This window comes from Mandrillus leucophaeus, unplaced genomic scaffold, assembly GCF_000951045.1.
Source record: "Mandrillus leucophaeus isolate KB7577 unplaced genomic scaffold, Mleu.le_1.0 Scaffold156, whole genome shotgun sequence".
Lineage (NCBI taxonomy): Eukaryota > Metazoa > Chordata > Mammalia > Primates > Cercopithecidae > Mandrillus > Mandrillus leucophaeus.
In genome coordinates this window covers 3,646,010-3,661,862 of record NW_012101543.1, presented here as the reverse complement: position 1 = coordinate 3,661,862, position 15,853 = coordinate 3,646,010, and positions in this window count along the sequence as shown.

Sequence of the window (15,853 nt, the reverse complement as noted above, 5' to 3'; positions counted from 1 at the left end):
GCTCCTGAAGCCCCAGTGCACGTGTGTTACAGGGTGCTCTCTTAGTTTAGCGGTTAGTAAGCCCAGTTAGACCCTCTGCCTCATCACAAGCACAGAGGGTTTTCTGTATCCTGGGTTCTTGCCTTGGTGAACCAGAAGAATCGTATCACACGTGGGCTTAGAGGATGGGGGTGCAAAGTTTTACTGAGTGGAAGGAGCTCTCCCACGATGGGGAAGCCAGAAGGGAGATGGGCTTCCCCTGGAGCTGGGCTCCTCAGCGGCCCCAGGTTCTCCTCTGACTGACCCGGCCGAACTCCGCATCTTCTGCCCGTCGATGGCCTGTTGGCCTGCTGGTGCCTGCCCTGCTCTTCTGCCAGCAGGCTCTCAAGGACCAGCCGCTTGTGTCTTCTTCGGCCTGCGTGTTTCCCTCGACGTCTGGCCTGCCTGTGTGTCTGCCTGCTAGGGTCTCGGGTTTTTGTAGGACCAGGATGGGGACATGGCAGGCCACGGTGGGCTTGGGAAATGCAACATTTGGGCAGGAAATGCCTATCCTCATCTAGGTCTGTGGGGGTGGAGCCCTAGCCAGGGACCACGCCCTCCTCTACCCAGCACTTCCCTTCCCCCTTAAGTATCATTTAAAGGCACCGCGCCTTCCTTTCCCAGCACTTCTCTATCAACCTCACCTTCTAGATTCATCTCTCTCCTCTGTAATACAAGAACAGGAATTATTAACTTCCAGGATAAATCCCTTCAAACCTCAGTGTGCTTCTCCAATAATTGAAGGGTGGATTTCTGATTTCTTTTAGGAGGCCTGGGGGCCTCACAAGAACCACAGAAATACATCAAATGACTTATGGAAAAATTATCTTTCTCTAGCAATAAAATACTGTCTAATTCTGAAATCCCAGACTGGCTATAAATTAAAAATTTGGAAGCTAGGAAGACTTGTTATGCAGTAGATAAAATAAATGTTGCTATAAATCAAATAAAAGTAAATCAATTATTAATTCAAAAATGAATCAAAAGAGAAAATGAAGATACAATCTACAGATACGATTAGAGAATTATTGTGAAAAGTCTGAGCACCTCTTGGATACCTAACCTCATTCTAAGATCTGGAAATCCCATCTAGCTCATTGCATCAGCAGCATCATAAAATTGAGATCTGATAGGAAAAAATAGCACATTAAGCTAGGATCATTGATTTATACCTCAGCACTTATTGTAATGCTCAATACGGTAATATAGTAAATAATATAAGCTCTAGACTCAAACTAGTTTGGTTCAAATCTATGTTCTGCCATTACAATATGTGGCCCTGGTGAGCTTATTCAAACTCCTAAATGTTTCTCATCTGTAAAAGTGAGATGAAAATACTACCTCTTCATAGAACCCAAGCACTTAAAACAGTAGTTGACATATAGTAGGTGTTTGGTAAATCTTTGGATTACATTCTCTCCAGTCTTTTAGCAGGACCATAAAGAATAAAGGAAAGCCAAGGGGGAAGATACAAAGAGCATGGGGCAGACCTCATGCAAGACAGGGGCTGGCAAAATAGTGAGAAGGAGGGCACAGATGCTGAATCTGGGCTCTGGAGGCATCCTTGTTTTAGCAGGGTCTGGCATTAATTGGAAGCAAGCTGAATGACAGAGTCTCAGTTATTTATTCAGGGCCAGTCATTTCTCTTGTGGTGGCCTTTCTCAAATTAGAAGTTCCTTTGGATAAGTCTGAAAGTAGAATTTCTACCTTCTGATTTTTCACTATTTCTCCACTCTTCTGGTAGGAAGGGGAAACGTTCAGTGATGCAATTCACAGATGCTCTAGAATCCAGCAAGAGAAAAAAAAGTTATTGCTGGGATGTGGCAATTCACCTCACTGCCCTGCACAGAATGGTGTAAGGGACAACTAGTTGTGGCTTTAAAGAAATCACTTTTGAGTAGAATGTATATTTTTGTTGTATTTTTTATGGTTTTTTTTTTTTTTTTTTTTTAGAATCCTCCACAGCAACATACGAGACCACGGAGTTAATGAAACCCAGAGAAATTCATCAATTAATCGTACTGTTTGTGAATTTGTATAAATAATAACAAAGATCTTCTTAAAATGTTTATTTCTCACTACCATAAAAGGTTGAACTGATATTTATATAATAAAAGAGGAAATACGAAGTACGTTTTTGGAAGGAAAAAAAACTGCCTTGTATCTGCAAATTATTTTTAAGGCATTGTGTGCTTGGGTACATGCCAAGGTAGGAGGTGCTGTTCGTATACTCTAAAGAGGACACAAGGTAGGGTTTGGTGCATCCCATGTGGTGGGTGACTCAGCTCATGGGTAATATTTTATTCTGTGTAAGGTTTACTACTGACAAATGTTTTGTTTCTAGAAATGTGATTAGACTGGAGATTTATAAATTTTTTGGCTTTAAACTGTCAACAACATGGAAATTTAGAGAAATTGAACAAAATGAAACTTAAAAAAAAGATTTGGATGTAAGTCACAAAAAGAAGTTTTAAATGACAGTTATGAAAACAAAACCACAAAAACTGTTAAGAGATGTCGTTTTAGACATGCTTAGTATATCAGTCAAGGTTCTCTAGAGAAATGGAACCGTGTGTGTGTGTGTGGTGTGTGTGCGTGTGTGTGTGTGGAGAGATCGATTGATTTTTAAGGAGTTGGCTCTTGCCATTGTAGGAGCCAGCAAGTTCAAACTCTACAGAGTAAACCAGTAGACTGAAGCCCCAGGGGAGAGTTGATATTGCAGTTTGAATTTCAACGCAGTCTGTTGGCAGAAGTCCTCCTCCCTGGGAGAGGTCAGTCTTTTTCTCTTGAGGCCTTTAAGTGACTGAAAGAGGCCCACATACGTTATGGAGGGCCAACTGCTTTACTCAGTCTGCTGATTTAAATGTTAATCTCGTGTAAAAGATACCTTCACAACAACCTCCAGACCAGTGTTTGACCAAATATCTGGGTACTGTGGCCTAGCCGAGGTGACATAAAATTAATCATCACAGTTATTAGTCTTCCTTTCCCAGTTCCCAAGGAAATGTCATCACTTCAACTAACCGGATACTACAGATACTAGTTAGGTTAGAGTTTCCTCTCTTTCTCTCTCTCTGAAACATATATATTTATATATGTATATGTGTATATATATTTTTATATATGTATATTTTTATGTGTGTGTATATATATTTATATATTTATATTTATATATATTTTTATATAATAACTTTTCAACTATAAATTTTTGGGTTTTTTGCACTCTCCTTTGTAAAAATAAGGCCCACAGCCCCAAATTCTCTGAATCCAATGTCACTAGATTTCAGACTCCATGTGCGCCTTAAGACATACTACGGAGAACCATGCCCCAGAGTCATCTTCCGAATGTTGCTGTGGATTTTTATTACTCAGTTACTTAAAATAAAGTCCAAGGATGCAAATGGAATTTGACACTTTATTGCTCTTAACTCCTACTGAACTTAATACATTCTGATGTGAAGCACAGATTAATGCAAAACAATATGTACTAAGACCACAGAACGGATTCGGTGAATTTAAAGTCACAGTCAATATAATATTAATGCCAAGGTGAGCAATACACTATATTTGCTTTTATATTGCCTACGGTGTCTTGGATGCCACCAATACAAATTTTAAATTGCCTTCTTAAAAATTCGACTGGAGAATTCGCTCTAAAATCTTTCATATTCCCGGAATATTTTATGTCAGCATCACCAAGCCCTACACTACTGGGTGCCAATTACTTCTCATGTTTGTCTGCATGCTGTGTCTATGCCCTTTTCACAGAGGATTTCAATCATTTTAGAAAGACAAGAAAAAAATGTAATTCATTATTCCCTGAATTACTGGAATGTGCATACTGTGCTAGGTCCTAGAACCCACTGATGGATAATAAACATTTTAAAACCTCTACCAGGATGTGGAGAAATAGGAACGTTTTTACACTGTTGGTGGGAATGTAAATTAGTTCAAGCATTGTGGAAGACAGTGTGGCACTTCCTCAAGGACCTCGAACCAGAAATACCACTTGACCCAGCAATCCCATTACTGGGTATATGACCAAAGGATTATAAATCATTCTACTATAAAGACACATGCACACGTATGTTTACTACAGCACTATTTACAATAGCAAAGACTTGGAACCAACCCAAATGCCCATCAATGACAGACTGGATAAAGAAAATGTGGCACATATACACCATGGAATATTATGCAGTCATAAAAAGAATGAGTTCATGTCCTTTGCGGGGACATGGATGAAGCTAGAAACTATCATTCTCAGCAGACTAACGTGGGAACAGAAAACCAAACACCACATGTTCTCACTCATAAGTGGAAGTTGAACAATGAGGACACAGGGAGGGGAACGTCACACACCAGGGTCTGTCAGAGGGTGGGGAGCAAGGGGAGGGAGAGCATTAGGACAAATACCTAATGCATGCAGGGCTTAAAACCTAGATGATGGGTTGATAGGTTCAGCAAACCACCCTGGCACATGTATACCTATGTAACAAACCTGCAGGTTCTGCACATGTATCCCAGAATTTAAAGTAAAATTAGAAAAAGAAAAGAAAAACAAAAAACCCCTCTACCAGCCCGTAGGATACTGGGGAGAGAAAAGCCCTCCAGAGCTTACAAACTAATATAAAAAGAAAAATAAGTATTTAATTATACTTTGGTGTGTGCTTTTCAGAAAATAGACAAGTACTTATCCTTAAATCTACAGGTTATCATGAGAGTGAGCCAAGGAGGAACAACTAGAGCATGGAGTGGAGGATCAGACAAAGCTTACCCAAGAAGGAAGATAAAGGCTGAGAAACTGAGGCTTGAGAAGACTTTAGGCAGGGTAATAGTAAAAGAAGGAGCATTCCTGGGACAAAGAACATAATGGTACAAAGGTCTTTACCTAAGAAGCAGCAGGACAAGTACTAGGGACAGAGAGAGTAGGAGTGAGATAGAGTGTGGCTGGACAAAACAGGGTTCCATCAAGCCAGGCCTCACTGGACCATCTTAACCTAAAAACGCTGCTGAGGCCTGAAAGAGCCATGCAAGCTGGAACACCTAAAAAAGCTTTTTCCCTCCATTCATTTAAGAGGTTTAAGTCATTTGGAAAAAAACATGTATCCTAAAATATCAATAAATTATATGCAACTTCTCTCCCTTTATACTGGAAGTCCTAGATCTATAGACATAATCTAAGTATCTGTGCTTAAATCATTGAAAGCACATTTATAAAACACTATTTCTAGAAAACTAAATATTCTCTCTTAACTATAGTATAAGTTTGTGGCTATTACCTCTAGCAAATCTTGAGAAACGTAGGAAGAAGGTCATAGAAGCTTTCAAATGCAACAAAACGCATTTCAACAAAATACTAAAGTTTGAGTAAAATACAAGACAGAAACAATTTAATCATACTAATGGAGTCAATAATGAATTTTCTGCCGTGATAGCTGAAAGCACGCTTTAGTCTAAAATAAAGAACATTACTTTTTTTCCACTTATTGAAGTTTATTAGGTATAAAGAAATGAATCTGCAAAGATAATCATAATTCAATAAAAAATACAAGTGAAATACGGAAGGAATTGCAGACTGTAGTGTCAGTGAGAATATGTGAGGGATGTTAGGAACACTGCAACCGAGATGCCTCTGTACATGAGTTTATGGGTACAGGGCTAAACCATATTGCTGTCAGAGGGAACTTAGTACACTGAACATCTGTTTGAATGGTAGCAAATTCAGTGATGTATCTTTAGAAAAGCTATGAAGCCAGATTCCTAAGCCATCTCCCTAATTGTGGTTTTTGCTTTTTGCTCACTTCTTCCCTCTATCATTGAGAATCAAGGAGCCCTATTAACTAAATACAAGTGATTAGTGCTTATTTATTACTCTCTGTTGCCTTGGATGTGAATGTCTTCATTTTTCTATGTTGAGACTAAGAACTGCACCATATAAATCAACATATGCATTGAAATTCTGAAACTAGAAGTGGAGAGTGGGGGTTAGTTTCTCACCAGAAAATGACCTCCAAGGTCTCTCTTTGAGTCTTAAGATGCTAGGACATGATCCATTTGTTGTACATCTATCATAAACAAGGGCTAAGGTCAAGGCTGCAATAACAAGAAGCACTGTTCTAGGTCAGACACTAAAATGTTTGGGGTGGGGGATGGAATGTGTTCTCAGCATCTTAACAGCTGATGAAATTCAACATATGTCTTCTGAGTGAATAATACTACTGAAAGGAAAATTAATTTTAAAACTCAAAATGGAATTGGGACAGGGTGGGGAAAACCCCATTTGGGAGACAAAAAGTCAACCCCAACTGTCAGGAAACCATAAATTAGCAAAGGAGAGAGAGAAACAAGTTACTTTTTTTTTACTATGAAAGGAAGTTAAATAGCTACATTTCCTTCAAATCAGGAACAGATTTGAGCAGTTATAATTTGCCAGGATGAGTGGGCCACCTAAATTACCTAGCTGGATGAGGGTCATTTGATCAGAGTAACTAACATTGCATTAGCTCCATGTAATTCTCCAACCAAAACAAATCAACTCAGAATTTTTCAGTGGTCTTAGCTGATGACAGTACTGTTTGTCTTTAACATACTACTTCTTTGGCACTTGAAAATGTAACCAACAACACAAAAAGTAAAATAAAAAGCACATTTTCTGTAGCATTTTAAAAATACAAAAGATCTTTTAAAGACCTTGGGTATTCTAAAATAAGTACCAATACATCTGGAAAGAAAAAAAAAAACACCATAACAAAATTCAGAGCAGTAGCCCAGAAGAATATAGGAAAAAAAAAAAACTATTAGAATTAATAAATGAATGAGGCAAAGTTGCAGGGTACAAGATTAACATGCAAAAATCAGCTGTGCTTCTATACACCAACAATGAACAAAAAAGGGAAATTAAAACAATTCTATTTACAAAGTACAGTGATTACAATCACAAGTTTTGAAGACAGGCTTCTGCCCAACTGCCACTACTAACTGGGAGATCTTCTGGAAATTACTTAATCATTCTGCAGTTTAGTTGCCTTATCTGTATAAATGCAAATAAACCACAACCTATTTCATAGGATTGCTGTGAGAATAAATCAGCTAATGCATGCCAATTGTTTAAAACTCACATGACACGGTGAGCACTCAATACATGTCACATATAGAAAAGAAATTTTCAAATACACAAGCACAAGGAACAATAATTAGAAAAGCTCCAAAGCCTCCATTATTTATCAGTGCTTTTGGAGTTGGATTTGGAGGATTTGTTTTGTTTTTGTTATTTAGCTGTGCTGCTTCAGATCCCAAGGCAGGTGAGAGGTAATGGGGATGGGCAAATGGACCTCAATAAAGATGATTACACAAAAACCACTACATTCTCTACAGAACCCATTAGTCATTTCTGAAACCCTTTGTCTCAATCATCTGCACCTCTCATCTCTCATCAAGTCCTGTGATTCTACCTGTAGTACGGTTTTCTTATTCCCCCCCTTCTACTTTCTCCCTACTCTTGACTACACTGGTTCACATTCTCATGGTCTCTCACCTACAGTACTGTCATGGCCTCCAAACTCATCTTCCTTTCTCTAATCTCATAATCCTCAAATCCCTCATAACCCCTACCTATCCACTAGGGATGATCCATCCATCACATCATTTCCCTGCTTAAATGTGTCAAAGGCTCTTTGCCGTGCCATATCATACTACATTTCTGCCTTCCACGCCATCCTCATCCATTACATCATCAAACAGTTTTCCTTTTGCACTAGAACTCACAAAAATGATCTAACTTGTCCCGTTCCCATTTGTAGTCTTCCTCCTTCTTCTTCTATCGTTTTGGTTAAGATGGTAAATTTTATGTTGTGTATTTTACCACAATTAGAAAGAAAAGCACACACAATTTTATCTGAAGAAGTTCTGGTGCATATGTCTTTCAGTGCGTCACAGACCGACCTTCCTCATGTGTCCAAGTCACCTTGAGGGGAAAGGCTCTACTTTGGTTTGATCTGAGCCTTTACGTTGATCCTGGGCAAATCATCTCCCTAGAGAGTCTAGTTGCCACTTGAACAGTGATCATGATGGTGGTCGTGGCCTATCTGGAGCAGCTGCTGCAGGGACACAGGCTGTAGCAGGGGAGGCGCAGCTGGGGTTGTTTGCTCTGCAGAGCTGGCAAGCACTGGGAACAGGTGGGAGTCGTACCCCCTACCAAGTTGCGGCTGCAGCTGCCCAGCCACAGCTCCAGACCTGGGCATCTCTGCACTCTCAGAAGAATCAATATTAAAATGGTCATATTACCCAAAGCAATTTACAGATTCAATGCTGTTCCTATCACACTACCAATGACATTCTTCACAGAACCGGAAAAAAACTATTTTAACATTCATATGGAACCCAAAAAGAGCCCGAAGAGCCAAGGCAATTTTAAACAAAAAGAATAAAGCTGAAGCCATCACAATACCAGACTTCAATCTTGCTCCTTCTTACCCCTCTATACTAAAATGTCAGGGTAACATTTTAGTAGTGTTAATCATGATGCTTCCCCTATTGAAAACACACTGATGGTTTTCCATTGCATTTGAATAAAGTCCTCACTCTCATGGTCTACAAAGACCTGCCTGCTCAGGCTACAAGTCCCTCTTGCAAGAAACTGCTTGCAGTGTACTGTGCTCTTCTTGCCGGTTTTCACTTCAAAACCTTTGTTCATGCTATTGTGCCCGGAATTGGTTTCTTCCAGTGGGTTCTTGGTCTTGCTGACTTCAAGAATGAAGCTGCGGACCTTCGCAGTGAGTGTTACATCTCTTAAAGATGGTGTGTCCGGAGTTTGTTCCTTCAGATGTTCAGATGTGTCCAGAGTTTCTTCCTTCCAGTGGGTTTGTGGTCTTGCTGACTTCAGGAGTGAAGCCATGGACCTTTCCCACAAGTGTTTCAACTCTTAAAGGTGGTGTGGTCCCAAACAGTGAGCAGCAGCAAGACTTACTGTGAAGGGTGAAACAACAAAGACTGCACAGTGTGGACGGGGGCCTGAGCACGAGGGCCACTGCCGGCTCCCACGCCAGTTTTTAATTCCCTTATTTGGCCCCACCCACATCCTGCTGATTGGTCCATTTTACAGAGTGCTGATTGGTCCACTTTATAGAATGCTGATTGGTCCATTTTACAGAGTGCTGTTTGGTGCGTTTACAATCCTTTAGCTAGACATAGAGCATTGATTGGTCCATTTACAATCCTTTAGCTAGACACAAAAGTTCTCCAAGTCCCAACTGGACCCAGGAGCCCAGCTGGCTTCACCTCTCACTGTCTTCCCTTCCAAGAATCGCCTTCTCTCCTACTCTCATTCTATTTAATTGTCCAACACCTAATCATTCTTTAAGACTCGTATTAGGGGCCATCTTCTCTAGAATCATTAACTTGAACCTAGACTTCCCCAAAAAGATTATCTCAGGCTTTTGTATAACGTCCTCTGAATATCTCCAGCATTTCACTTGCTGGAGATGTTTTATTGTTTTCCTTTATGTATCTCCCCCACCCTGCCATTTCCTTAGAAATAGGACTTGCTTATTTATAATTGTATCCTCCATGCATTGCATAGTTTCTGGTACAACGTGAAAACAAGAATGCGGCTACTCTGGATCACCATATATATCCAGCACCTAGCACAGGGTCTGGCACACAGTAGACACTCAGTAATATTTGAAAAGAAAGGCAGCAAGGAAGGGTAGAAGGTATGAGAATGTTTCCCATAAGAGATGCTAATCCAACCAAGTCATGAAGGACTCAGTCAAATGTATCCAAATGTACCAGGGTATTCCAAGAAAAATGTTGCAAATGCCTAAGCCTGGAGATAAGCAACAATAACCAATTCAGGGAACTACAAATAGTTTGTCATAGGTGGTGACACTAGATAGGTAGCCTAATATCTTGCCATAGTCCACATCACACTTTGCTATAATTATTGGTTAATATCAGTCTTTTCTATTATACCATAAGCTCCATGGGATCAGGGACAAGGTTATTTTGTTCCTTTATGTATCACTTCCTCATCAAACACAGTCTGTGCTCAAAAATTATTTTTTGATTTTTCGGTGGCTTTGCTGCCACTCATGGTACCTACACGCTACCACATAAGCCAATGGACAGTCACCAAATTGTCATATAAAAACTGACAGGATTATATGTAAGAAAGCCCACCCTGGCAGCAGTAGCAAAAGTGAAGAGGAAGAGGGCTGGACTGGAATAGGGGAGAGACAATGAAATGTGTCCATACAAGCATTTTCATTCTAGTGAGATGATTTCTTTAAGTGCCATAGGTTTGCATGCAATGTCAAATTTTGTAATATTTTTTAAAAATAAATTCTGTCCTCATTAATTCCTCTCATTGCTAACATATACACTATCCAAAAAATCATCCCATTCCTTCATTTAGCATGGCCAAACTACATGTGGAGATACTAAAAGAACTCACTGAGTAGATACTTATTATTCCAATTAATCATATATATGAAAGAGGTCAGGGACCCTGTGCTAGGCACCTACAACTTTTAAAATTATTTAGAATTTCATGAAAAAAGTAGAATATTAGAGATGCAAGTAGACATACAAATTAGTAGAACGGAATTGAAGTCCAAAAATAAGCCCAAATACATACAGCATCTCATATTAGTGAAGAAAACATAAAATACATGATGTGGTGACAATGAATCATGATCTGGAAAAATATAAAGTTGAATCCAAGAGAATTACAAATTTAAATATAGAAAAATCAAACCATAAAATTGCTAAAGCAAACATGGACAAAATGCCTCTGTAACTTTGGACAGAGGAAGGCCTTTCTAACCAGCTGTCAAAATTCAAAAGTCATAAGCAATTGACAAATTTATTATATAAAAAATTTTAAAACTTCTACTACTTTCAGTGAAGCCAAAAAATAAGTAACAAACTGGGGGAAGAAATTTTGATTCACATCACAGACAAAAACCTAATAGAAACAACTACTAGAAATTCAGGGCAAACAGACCCACATCCTTAAACCTGTGCAAAGATACTCAACATCACTCAAACTAAATTAAATCCAAAATTGCACTAATATACCACTTCTTATGTACAAGAGGTCAAAAGCCTATCATTTGATAACATACTTTGTTGGCAAAGCTGAGAAAGAAGAACCTTCTTCCTTGCTGATTGACATGTACGGTGCCCTATGGAAAGCCACTTGGCCATCACTATCAAACGTCAAAGTGATCCCTCCACCTAAGCAATCTCAATTCTAGGAACTTATCCTACAGATAAACTTCCCACATGCTGGATGACATACATGTAGGTTGGTGCAAAAGTAATGGCAAAAACTGCAATTACGTTTGCACCAACCTAATATGATGCTATTCACTATTTGCAGCAGCAAAAAAATGGAAAATAACTCAAATGTATCCAAGACTGATTATATAAACAATGATATTCACTTATCTCTTATCTCTAGATATGAATAGGGGAAGATGTCTATAACATATTGTTAACAAAAGCAAGTTGTGTAACAAATGGATGAAATATGGATATATATTAATCTTTGCTTTTATTTGTATATTTCTAAGATACATACAAATTTACTACAAGAAGATGGGGCAAGTGTACAAAAATGAACTTTAGCAAAAACAAGGAAGAGTGAGACTTTTCAATGCTGCCTCTTTAATATTTATTTTTAAAAGCCATATGAAAATGTCATCTGTTCAAAAAGTTTAAATTCTAAAGTGTCAATGGACAAATAAAATAATTGCCAAATTTTCTTAATCAAAATTAAAATAATTGGCATAAAAATCGAGAACTGAGAACTTAAAAATTATGCTATAGAAGTGAAAGATCCAGTGATAGATTTTGTGTTTCAAACACATCATTTCTCCCTCTGATGTGACTATTTTCATGACAGCAGGTTTCTTGCAAAATTGTCCTTCACACCGTTTTGTCTGGCTAGCAAAAGATGGCTAATAAATTTAGTAATCATTAATGTAGGTAGAGAAGGAGCTTAAAAGCTGATGTGAGCTTGTTTTCACACCTAACAATTCATTTAAAGAAAACTGTATAGTGTTTTCCTTTTAAAAAATTGTATCAATATTATTTACATTTCCTTATTCTTAGAGCAATAATATGCTTTATGCAAGTAACAAAAAGAACCAAAGGAAATTGGCTTGAATTAAGAGCAGCCAGGAAAATAGAGAGTAGAACTCAACTATTTCAAGAACTGATGCTTACAATCAATTTCAACAATATTAATGTGTCAAAAAGTGGTAACTGAAGCCAGCCTGCCTTCCCCACAAAGGGGTGGAGAGATAGAAATGCTTTCTCCCTTGGGGAAACCTTTCAGCGCCAAACCACCCCAAATGATGGCAACCGAGACACCAAATCTGCCAGTAATAAGAAATGAAAGACAAATACAGAAGACATAAGTGATCAAGCATTTGGGAAAAATAAGAAGGAATGAATAAGTTGGTTCTGACCAAATTTAAAATGCTGAAGTAAGTAGACAAACATGGAAATAAAATCATAGAAAACATCACCTACTATGTAGGTTAGATTGAAGACATCTGAATATATAGAATATTTCCTCAAAATTCTTATCCAGATTACAAAGGGACAATATGATACTGTGAAATTTATGGAACTGTTTCAATAACAATATAGATCCCCATTTTACAGGAAAAGAATTGTGGCTTACAGAAGTGATATAGATTGCCTCTCACTGGATAAACCTGTAAATAGTGAAGCCAGGATTTCTGGAGCCTACATTCTTGATCAGTCAACATCAAAAAGTGACAACAGATAATCAACGAGGAAAAGACTATAGATGCATACTCAAAAAAATTAGCAATTTGAGGGCCATTTTTCAGGTGTGCAAATAGTTCTCCACATCACAAACCACTTATAGATTCTCATTCTTTTACATAACAGGGGTAATAAAAAGCAACAACAAAAGTTAATATTTCTTGATGTGCTAAGCTCTTTGCCTATAGTATATCATTTCTTCCTTGCAACACACGGTGATGTTAGTGCCATTATCATCCTCATTTTAAGATAAGAAAATTGGAACTTAGAAAAGTTAAGCAACTTACTCTCTTTCAGCTTCCAAGTAGCAAAGCCAAAATTCAAACTTTACTCTGAACTCGTTCTTATCTTAGAAGCTGTAATGCATGAATGCTGAGAAGTTAGGCTCTGGGAACGAACTGCCTGAAAGTGAATTTTGGCACTACACCCTTAGCTGGGCCACTTTAGTTATGGAACCTTTCCGTGCCTAGGCCTCAGTTGCATCATCTGTACCATGAGAATGATACCAGTACTTACTTCACAATGTTCTTATTAGAATTAAATGAGTTAATACAAGTAAGGCCTTGGAAGGATACCTGAGCACAATATCCTATATAATCACAAATATTCTGATGATTGTTATTGTTATATCATTCACACTTTGGGCTATCTTCTAGCACCACAAAATAATAAATGCTCATGAGATTTCCCTGAACCATTAGCAAAAGTTGAATTTATTTGTAATGAGCTTAACAGAAAAGCAAGTTTTCACAATATTTTAGAAAATTTTCTGTAAAAAACAATCATGTGCTTAATGGAGTCTGCCTTAATTATCCCAAAATGTTATGATAAAGAACAATGAAGTTAGATAAATAAGCTACCATTTTTTGGGAGAACATGATTTGACTCACAATAATGAGGGCCATGCACCAACATTTGATTACATTTTTCTGCATACTTTTGATTACCAAAGGGTTGGCAATGAATATTAATTTTTTTAAAAATTATAGCAACCTAATTATAGAATATTATAATTCTTTTAGAGCTTATCTTTGATATTAAAAAAATTCATCCATGCTAACCTGAAAAGTAAAATACCATAGTAAACTAAGGTTTCATCCCTACTGAATGTAGATGCCAAAAAAAAAAAAAAAAAGTTTTTGTTTCAGTCTGCAAGTATTATTTCCAAAGCACGTTACACTGCCTTATGTAAATTCTAAACAAAATAATAAATTCTTACCTTGGCAATAATGACAATATTTTTAGAGAAATATCTTATTCCACTTCTACGTAAACATTCAACAACAGCAAAAAAAATTCTCTAAATTTAGAGACATGCTAGAAACAAGATTTCACTGAATTCCAAATTGGTCCAATTTCCCAGCTGGACCATTTCTTCCTGTTTGCATAGATGGATGTCTTTTAATTAACTGCTTGCCTGCCTTCAGATGGCCCTACATCTTCTGCTCATAAAAACAGTTTTGTTTTTTTTTTTATTTCCTGTTCAATACGTGTCAGACACATTTATCTGTTTCACCAAACTGGAAAATTAAGTTAGAACACATATATTTTCAAAGACATGTAGGGGCCACAAAGAAATGAGGGAGAAAGGAATCACTCCTATTGTCATTGAATAAGAAAGAAATATGAATTTGCTATTTTCCACAGAAGAAAGAACTAAAACACCTATTATTTGCTCATTTTTAAACTAAACTTACTGGGCGGGGGATGGGGGAGGAAACATATCGCTTGTTTAATTATAAAGAAGGAGAAAGGCAGAAGAAACTATTTGAAGGCCCTATCTTATTCCCTGTGACACGGTCTTCACACTTTATAAGTTAGAAAGTCAAAATATGAGCAAGGTGTGGATAAGCAACGGTCTGCTTTGCCTTTGTCTTGTGTTACATTTTAGGTTTCTCACCACTCTGTCTTCTACCAGCACCTTCTTGCAATGAGAAGACAAGTACAGATGGCCACAACAGGACACAGAATGGGTGAGATACCTAAAATGTAGCGCAAGGCGGTACATGCCATTGAAAGACTTCTCACTCAATTGATAAACTACATCATTTCAAGAAAGAGTGCTGCCATAAGACTGAAAAAATGGAAAAAATGAATGAAATAGAAACTGAAAATTTTACAACCCATTAAAGAACTAAAAGTCTGCATAAAATAATATTAAAAGGATTTTGTTCCAGGTGATTCAGTAAATATTTTGTCTACTATGTGCCTTGCTCTGTGCTAAATAAGCCATCTAACATCCTTTAGTACATTCACACATACATGTAGTCTTCTCCCCAAAGAGATTTTCTGCTGTAAAATTCATATTAGAATTTAATGATCAGAAAAAGAATGGAAGAATCTATTTTAAAACTGAGTGGAAATTGGAAAGGACCTGAAATCATCCCAGACAAGAGGACAGTGCAATAAACCAGAAGGTCAGGGAGAACAAAGCTCATTCCAGGAACAACGAGTAGATCAGACCAGGTGGAGCTGATGCTCCAGAGGCAATGTAGAAATTGAAAAGAGTATGAGAGTCTCAGTAAAGCCAGGTTTCAAGTCCCACCTCTAACCCTGGCTGTATAACTCTAATTAAATTGCTTCTTAGCTTCAGGCCTCAGATTCCTCATGCATAAAGGTGGCAATAATATAAATTGTTAGGTTACCTACCTCAAAAGATTTTTGTGAAAGTTAAATTAGGTAACATATGTAAAAGATTGAGGGCTCTCCCTGGCATGCGGTAGATGCTCAATCAAATATATCATTAAACTGGAGAATAACAGCAGAAATGGGAGAAGTCTGGAAAAGTAGGATGGTATTAGATAACAACCTAATCTCTCAAGCTAGGAAGAAGAGCTAAGAAAGAAACATGCGAAGATGCTCAATACGGCTAGGAATCGTGGAAATGCACGTAATAACAGTGAGATGACATTTTGCCCCTAAGATTAGGAAAAAATGAAAACTATGTAAGAAAACAGGCATTTTCTTGCACAATCGATAGTTGTGTAGAGTGAGGATAATTTTTAGAACAAACTGACAGTATGCACATGTTGTT